This window comes from Ranitomeya variabilis, chromosome 6 (genome assembly GCF_051348905.1).
Source record: "Ranitomeya variabilis isolate aRanVar5 chromosome 6, aRanVar5.hap1, whole genome shotgun sequence".
NCBI classification, from domain to species: Eukaryota; Metazoa; Chordata; class Amphibia; order Anura; family Dendrobatidae; genus Ranitomeya; species Ranitomeya variabilis.
Genome location: NC_135237.1, coordinates 53579483 through 53589001, shown reverse-complemented (window position 1 = coordinate 53589001; position 9519 = coordinate 53579483).

The following is a 9519-nucleotide window of genomic DNA, read 5'->3' as shown; positions in this document are numbered from 1 at the left end:
GCGAAGTACCCATATTTTATAAGCATAGTCTACATAGCTATAATGCTGTCCAAAACTCATATATTCAACATACACTGTACCTTTTTGCACTGGTTGTATCTGTTATATGTTATTACGCATCATGTAACAAAACTAAGAAAAAAAAATTAAAAGGTAAATCTACATTTACATAATTCTGCAAGCTTCATCATTACTGGTTAGTCGATTTTTCAGCACAAATCCAACCTGCACAAATCCAAAATGACCACTAGATGGCAGCACAGGTTTGCATGTGAAGCATTTGCGGCTATAAATGCAGGCAGGAATCATTTGGTGATCATCACATGCAATGTACGTGCCAAATATGAACATTATTTTCCGCCACAGCAGCTTCTGGAAAATATTACGCTGACCAAGTATTATATGACACATCTTTAAAAGTAAAGTTGCTTTGCAAGATTTTAGATATCTATCTAGAAATAGAATTGTGAGTAAAGTAAAAAATAAGCAGTTATTAAAAATTGTTTGCCTATGCAGGAATAATCCCTCTCATCCAGTGTGATACTCTCTGTTTTATAAGGAAAAAGTTATCTGACGTCAGCTGGACTTGAAGATCAAAGGGAAAGTAGCAGCAGATGAGATGACAATGCTTCTATTCTGTGAAATCTCAAATCTACAGAACAGAAGTCTTGAGCTGATAACAGACGTGCTGCAGCTGTCAGATGACTGTCCCTCCATTACCACCTAATATTCAATGCAATGCACTCAGGAACATACACTGAAATCACCATAGCGAAAATCAAAATTGCCCCCCTTCCGACCAGCAACACTACCGACTTTTCTATTGCTAATACACACACCTAACCCCATCCACTGGCGTAGCTAGAGCTTTTGCCGCCCGGGGCTGTTCCCGAGTTTGGCGCCCCCCCCATTGCCGTCACTCAACGCCGGGCACCGCCCCCTCAGCGCTGTTTACCCATGAAATCCGGCGCCTGCGCTGTGTATCGCTGTTTGGTGCAGGCGCAGTGAGCTCTGGCCGTCTGACATCACAGCCAGGCTTGCAGACTGCGCCTGTGCGGCGAGTGCGGCCACCCACCTTAGTAATCCCAGCCCCGCAGTGTGTTATGCATTATGCAGAGTGCGGAGCTGGGATTCACAAGCAGGGCGGCCGCACAGGCGCAATGTCCAGCATTGCCCCAGTGTGTCCAGCAATCTGCCCCAGTGTCCAGCATTGCCCCCAGTGTGTCCAGCAATCTGCCCCAGTGTCCAGCATTGCCCCCAGTGTGTCCAGCAATCTGCCCCAGTGTCCAGCATTGCCCCCAGTGTGTCTGAGTCAGACATAAAGAAAAAAAAAAAAAGTAAAATCCTCACCTCTCCCGTTCCCAGCGCAGGTCCGGTGCACTCAGCGTCTCTCCGGCTCTGCAACGCTCAGGACAGAGAGGGTGAGCGCGCAGTGATTACGTCATCGCACCCTCTGCCCTGAGACGTCGCAGAGTCAGAGGGCGCCGAAGACGCTGCAGCTGCCGCAGGAACCAGGAGAGGTGAGTATTAGAACGGGGGCCCGATGCCAGCGCTGGTATTGGGGGGGGGGGCCCTGGTCGTGGCGGCGGTCGGCGCCGCCCGAAGATTTAAAGGGCCCACGTCTCTCTCTTTTTTTTTTTTCTTCCTCCTCCTCCTCTCTGGGTCGGACCCTCCCCCGGCATTGTGCCGCCCCCGGCATTGTGCCGCCCGGGGCGGCCCGCCCCCCCTTCCTACGCCACTGACCCCATCCAGTTCTTTTTGTGTGCTTGCAAAGAAATAATTCCCATTTGCAAAGCAGAATATTGTTCATACAGTAAACCACACAGTAAGATGCCCCCACAGTGCCACCTCTGCAGTATGAAGTCCACACACAGTAAGATGCCCCCACAGTGCCTCCTCTGCAGTATGAAGTCCACACACAGTAAGATGTCCCCACAGTGCCACCAATACAGTATGAAGTCCACACACAGTAAGATGCCCCCACAGTGCCACCTCTACAGTATGAAGTCCACACACAGTAAGATGCCCCCACAGTGCCACCTCTACAGTATGAAGTCCACACACAGTAAGATGTGCCACCTCTACAGTATGAAGTCCACACACAGTAAGATGTCCCCACAGTGTCACCAATACAGTATGAAGTCCACACACAGTAAGATGCCCCCACAGTGCCACCAATACAGTGTGAAGTCCACACACAGTAAGATGCCCCAACAGTGCCATATCTACAGTATCAAGTCCACACACAGTAAGATGCCCCAGCAGTGCCATATCTACAGTATGAAGTCCACACACAGTAAGATGCCCCCACATTGCCACCTCTACAGTATCAAGTCCACACACAGTAAGATGCCCCCACAGTGCAACCTCCACAGTATGAAGTCCACACACAGTAAGATGTCCCCACAGTGCCACCTCTACAGTATGAAGTCCACACGCAGTAAGATGTCCCCACAGTGCCACCTCTACAGTATGAAATCCACACACAGTAAGATGCCCCCACAGTGCCACCTCTACAGTATCAAGTCCACACACAGTAAGATGCCCCCACAGTGCAACCTCCACAGTATGAAGTACACACACAGTAAGATGCCCCCACAGTGCAACCTCCACAGTATGAAGTCCACACACAGTAAGATGTCCCCACAGTGCCACCTCCACAGTATGAAGTCCACACACAGTAAGATGTCCCCACAGTGCCACCTCTACAGTATGAAATCCACACACAGTAAGATGCCCCCACAGTGCCACCTCTACAGTATCAAGTCCACACACAGTAAGATGCCCCCACAGTGCAACCTCCACAGTATGAAGTACACACACAGTAAGATGCCCCCACAGTGCCACCTCTACAGTATGAAGTCCACACACAGCAAGATGTCCCCACAGTGCCACCTCCACAGTATGAAGTCCACACACAGTAAGATGTCCCCACAGTGCCACCTCTACAGTATGAAGTACACACACAGTAAGATGCCCCCACAGTGCCACCTCTACAGTATGAAGTCCACACACAGCAAGATGTCCCCACAGTGCCACCTCTACAGTATGAAGTCCACACACACTAAGATGCCCCACAGTGCCACCTCTACAGTATCAAGTCCACACACAGTAAGATGCCCCCACAGTGCCATATCTACAGTATGAAGTCCACACACAGTAAGATGCCCCCACAGTGCCACCAATACAGTATCAAGTCCACATACAGTAAGATATCCCCACAGTGCCACCTCTACAATATGAAGTCCACACGCAGTAAGATGCCCCCACAGTGCCACCTCTACAGTATGAAGTCCACACACAGTAAGATGCCCCCACAGTGCCACCTCTACAGTATGAAGTCCACACACAGCAACATGTCCCCACAGTGCCACCTCTACAGTATGAAGTCCACACACACTAAGATGCCCCACAGTGCCACCTCTACAGTATCAAGTCCACACACAGTAAGATGCCCCCACAGTGCCATATCTACAGTATGAAGTCCACACACAGTAAGATGCCCCCACAGTGCCACCAATACAGTATCAAGTCCACATACAGTAAGATATCCCCACAGTGCCACCTCTACAGTATGAAGTCCACACGCAGTAAGATGTCCCCACAGTGCCACCTCTACAGTATGAAGTCCACACACAGTAAGATGCCCCCACAGTGCCACCTCTACAGTATCAAGTCCACACACTGTAAGATGTCACTACATTGCCAACTATACAGTACTAGATGGTGGCCCGATTCTAACGCATCGGGTATTCTAGAATATGTATATATGTCGCGCTGAGAGTGGGGGTTAAATTCCGCGCCAATATCGCTGATTGGTCGTGCCCTGCTGGCAGATCAGCGAAGTGTGGTTCAATTCGCGGTCGGACTGCGCCCATCGCTGATTGGTCGCGGCTGGCTGGGCACGAGCAATGACCAAAGCGGTGTTTAAATACCGTGCCAATATCACTGATTGGTCACGGCCGGCCAGGCGCGACCAATCAGCGAAACGTGGTTTAAATCCCTCATCAATTTGCAGTTGGACTGCGTCTGTCGCTGCTTGGTCGCAGGATGTCGGGGATTCGGGGAGCTCGATGTCGGGGGGTCGGGGTGCAGGATACAGTACAGCCACGTAGTATATAACACAGTCACGTGTATATAGCAGCCACGTAGTATATAGCAGCCACGTAGTATATAGCACAGCCCGTAGAATATAGCACAGCCACGTAGTATATAGTAGTCACGTAGTATATAGCACAGCCACATAGTATATAGATGCCACATAGTATATAGCACAGCCACATAGTATATAACACAGCTCACGTACTATATAACACAGACAGCCACGTAGTATATAGCAGAGCCACGTAGTATATAGCATAGCCACGTAGTATATAGCAGCCACATAGTATGTAGCAGCCACATAGTATATAGCAGCCACATAGTATATAGCACAGCCACATGGTATATAGCAGCCACGTAGTATATAGCAGCCACATAGTATATAACACAGCCCACGCAGTAAATAACACTGCCCACATAGTATATATCAGTCATGCAGTATATAACACAGCCCACGTAGTATACAGCAGTGTGGGCACCATATCTCTGTTAAAAAAAGAATTAAAATAAAAATTGGTCGCTCAGCGAAGCGTGGTTCAAATCTGGAGGCCGGACTGCGCCTGTCGCTGATTGGTCGCGGCCGGCCGGAAACGACCAATGACCGAAGCTGTGTTTAAATACCGCGCCAATATCGCTGATTGGTCGCGGCCGGCCGTGCGCGACCAATCACTGAAGCGGTGTTTAAATCCTGTGCCAATATCGCTGATTGGTCACTGTTGCCGGGCGTGACCAATTAGCGAAGCGTGGTTTATATCCCGCATCAATTCGGGGCTGGACTGCGTCTGTCGCTGATTGGTCGCAGGATGTCGGGGATTCAGGGCGCTGGATGTCGGGGGTTCGGGGTGCAGGATATAGTACAGCCAAGTAGTATATAACACAGCCACATAGTATATAGCATATCCACGTAGTATATAGCAGCCACGTAGTATATAGCACATCCACGTAGTATGTAGTATATAGCACAGCCACATAGTATATAGCAGCCACGTAGTATATAGCACAGCCCATAGTATATAGCACAGCCACGTAGTATATAGCACAGCCACGTAGTATATAGCATAGCCAAGTAGTATATAGCACAGCCATGTAGTATATAGCACAGCCACGTAGTATATAACACAGCCCACGTACTAAATAACACAGACAGCCACGTAGTATACAGCAGAGCCACGTACTATATAGCACAGCCACGTAGTATATAGCACCGCCACATAGTATATAGCAGCCACATAGTATGTAGCAGCCACATAGTATATAGCAGCCACATAGTATATAGCACAGCCATGTGGTATATAGCAGCCACGTAGTATATAACACAGCCCACACAGTAAATAACACAGCCCACGCAGTATATAACACTGCCCACGTAGTATATATTAGTCACGCAGTATATTACACAGCCCACGTAGTATACAGCAATGTGGGCACCATATCTCTGTTAAGAAAAAGAATTGAAATAAAAAATAGTTATATACTCACCCTCTGGCGTCCACCGAAGTTGTCCCGATGCGTGCGAGGTTGCCGCCAGCTTCTGTTCCCAGTGATGCATTGCGAAATTACCCAGATGACTTAGCGGTCTCGCGAGACTGCTAAGTCATCTGGGTAATTTCACAATGCATCTCTGGGAACAGAAGCTGGCGGCAGCCTCGCCGCTCGCGCGCATCGGTGGACGGCGGTAGGTGAGAATAGCACCATTTTTTATTTTTTTTATTATTTATCTTATTATATCTTTTTACTATTGATGCTGCATAGGCAGCGTCAATAGTAAAAAGTTTGTCACACAGGGTTAATAGCAGCGTTAACAGACTGCGTTACACCGCGTTATGCCGCAGTGTAACAGTCGGTTTAACGGACTGCTAAAACGCTATGTGGGCGGCGGGCACTGACTGCAGGGGAGTAGGGAGCAGTCATTTCGCGGCCGGACTATGCCCGTCGCTGATTGGTCACGGCCGACTGGCCGCCACCAATCAGCGACTTGGGATTTCCATGACAGACAGACAAACAGACGGAAGTGACCCTTAGACGATTATATATATAGATGAAGTCCACATACAGTAAGATGTCCCCACAGTGCTACCTGTACAGTATGATGCCCCATGCAAAAAGCGCTGTAGAATGTGATAGCGCTATATAAGCAAAGCATAATAAATAATAAATTATGAGGAGCTCTCACATATTATGAAGTCACCGATACAATGTCCTTTCTACAGTATTAGGCCCTCAAAGTAACCAGCACAGATTATGATGCCCCTAGAATGCCCCCGTCATGTCTCCACACATTGTGATGCACCCAGTCTCCCATCACATTCACAGTATGGAGTCCTTCTTCCCCACTCAGAATACGTATCCTGGCTAAATTAAGAAAAAAAAAAAATCAGCTCCATTCACACCATGAGTGATTCTGGCATTGATGTCTGCCTGCTCCGCTAATGAAGCAGATAAAAGGAAATTAGATAAAAGAACATTTCTATCAGTCTTTCTCCCACATATTATGGGTAATAAAATAGGGGGTAAGCATTGGGCAATCTCCAACTAAAATAGTAACATTTGATGGTATGAATTAATTTATTTACAGGTCTCGAATGTAAATTGTAAAGGCCTTGATACTTGTTAGTAAACAATTGGATTCCCCAAAACTAACAATTCTTGAGCATCTTTACTTAGCACTCTGCATTATGTCATTACCCTGTTACTCCTCCTGAACATGTATGAATAAATTGACATAGAGATTCCTAAATAGTCTGATACTCTGCAATCAGTGCCGAGCCGGCTGTCAGTCAGTGCCGGGATCGTGGTTACAGGCGCCACTCACTGTGTTCTGAGAAGTGACTGAAGCTGCGCTGCACTGTTATGACTGAAAGATGCAGGTATTTAAAGAGAGCCTGTCATGTCCCCAGATGCTATTAACCTGCAGATATGGGGTTAATCTGCTGGTAAATAGCATTCTAAAGCTGTGTGACCGCTGCAATGAAAGCACAGCTACTGGGAAGAATTTAATTTTATTCTTCCAGGCAGCCACCGGCTTTCAGTTATAAAGGCTCGGCTGGCGCAGCTTCAGTCATTTCTCAATACATAGTGAGCAACTGTAACCATGCTCCAGCACTGACTGACGGCCAGCTCAGCAGTGCATCAGTGCAGACCCCGCTGTCAGTGCTAGGAAATAGTTTATGGCCTCCGCTCACTATGTACTGAGCAGTGACTGAAGCTGCGTCGGGCGTGCCTCTATGACTGAAAGTCGGAGACTGGCGGGAGGGATATACAGTAGTTCATTTCCTCCTGGCAGCCATACTTTCAGTGTAGCAGTCACACGGCTTTGGAAAGCTATTAACTTGCATATTAACCTCATGTATGCAGTTTAATAGTATTTGGGGACACGACAGGTTTCCTTTAAATTCATTTTTAGTTTTAGTTTTGCGGTGTACAAATGTAAAGGACAAAGGTGTTTTTTCTCCAAAAAGAATAGTAATAACTTGGTAACTTGGTAGATTTTCTAATGAGGGGAGGGGCTGCAGTTTACTAGTTTTATTACAAACATGAAAGTAAATGTGGGATATGTGCAGCATTGTAAACACCTTATAGTGGGCTACAGGGAAGGTTTCAAAATCTGCCCCATTATGTTTGCTTTAAAGCAATGCTGTTACTCATACATTTATATTCAGAAATGACATTGTTTAAAGGGGTTGTCCATTACTTTGCTAATAATTACCTATCCTTAGGATGTGTCATCAGAATCATATCGGTGGGGGTCCGGCTTACCCACCCGCTCATTGATCTGCTGTTATCAGTGTCGGGATGTTAGCTGTCATGAATCCCCAATGGCTAGGGATAGCACAGGACAAGCAAAGTACAAATAGATAACGGACGAGCTCTAGGGTGATGGAACCTGGGCTGACCGCTGCCCTACGCCTGACAAACGCAAATAGAGATAGCCAGGGAGCGTGCCTACGTTGGTTCTAGACGCCACGCACCAGCCTAAGAGCTAACTAGTACTGCAGAGAAAATAAAGACCTCACTTGCCTCCAGAGGAATGAACCCCAAAAGATATAGTTGCCCCCTCACATGTATTGACGGTGAAATGAGAGGAAGGCACACACATAGAGATGATATATATAGTTTTAGCAAATAGAGGCCCGCTGTAAACTAGAAAGCAGAACGATACAAAAGGGGACTGAGCGGTCAGCAAAAAACCCTAATCAAAAAAACCATCCTGAGATTACAAGAACCCATGTGCCAACTCATGGCACATGGGGAGAACCTCAGTCCACTAGAGCTACCAGCTAGCATAGAGACATAATAAGCAAGCTGGACAAAAAACCAAACAACTGAAAATCAGCACTTAGCTTATCCTGAAAGATCTGGGAGCAGGTAGGCAGGAACCAAACAGAGCACATCTGAATACATTGATAGCCGGCAAGGGAATGACAGAAAGGCCAGGTAAAATAGGAAACACCCAGCCTCTGATGGACAGGTGGAAACCAAAGGCCGCAACCCACCAAAGTCACCCAGTACCAGCAGTAACCACCAGAGGGAGCCCACAAACAGAATCCACAACAGTACCCCCCCCTTGAGGAGGGGTCACCGAACCCTCACGAGAACCCCCAGGGCGATCAGGGTGAGCTCTATGGAAGGCGCGGACCAAATCAGTCGCATGAACATCGGAGGCGACCACCCAGGAATTATCCTCCTGACCATAACCCTTCCACTTAACCAAATACTGGAGTTTGCGTCTGGAAACACGAGAATCCAAGATCTTCTCAACAACATACTCCAATTCTCCCTCCACCAGCACCGGAGCAGGAGGCTCAACCGAAGGAACAACGGGCACCTCATACCTCCGCAACAATGACCGATGGAACACATTATGAATAGCAAACGATGCTGGGAGATCCAAACGAAAAGATACAGGGTTAAGAATCTCCGAGATCCTATAAGGACCGATGAACCGAGGCTTGAACTTAGGAGAAGAGACCTTCATAGGGACAAAACGAGAAGACAACCACACCAAATCCCCAACAAGAAGTCGGGGACCCACGCGGCGACGGCGATTAGCAAACTGCTGAGTCTTCTCCTGAGATAACTTCAAATTGTCCACCACCTGATTCCAAATCTGATGTAGCCTGTCCACCACCATGTCCACTCCAGGACAATCCGAAGACTCCACCTGACCAGAGGAAAAACGAGGATGAAACCCCGAATTACAAAAAAAAGGAGAGACCAACGTGGCAGAACTAGCCCGATTATTAAGAGCAAATTCGGCCAGTGGCAAAAAAGCAACCCAGTCATCTTGATCAGCAGAAACAAAACACCTCAAATAAGTTTCCAAGGTCTGATTAGTTCGCTCCGTCTGGCCATTCGTCTGGGGATGGAATGCAGACGAGAAAGACAAATCAATGCCCATCTTGGCACAAAACGTCCGCC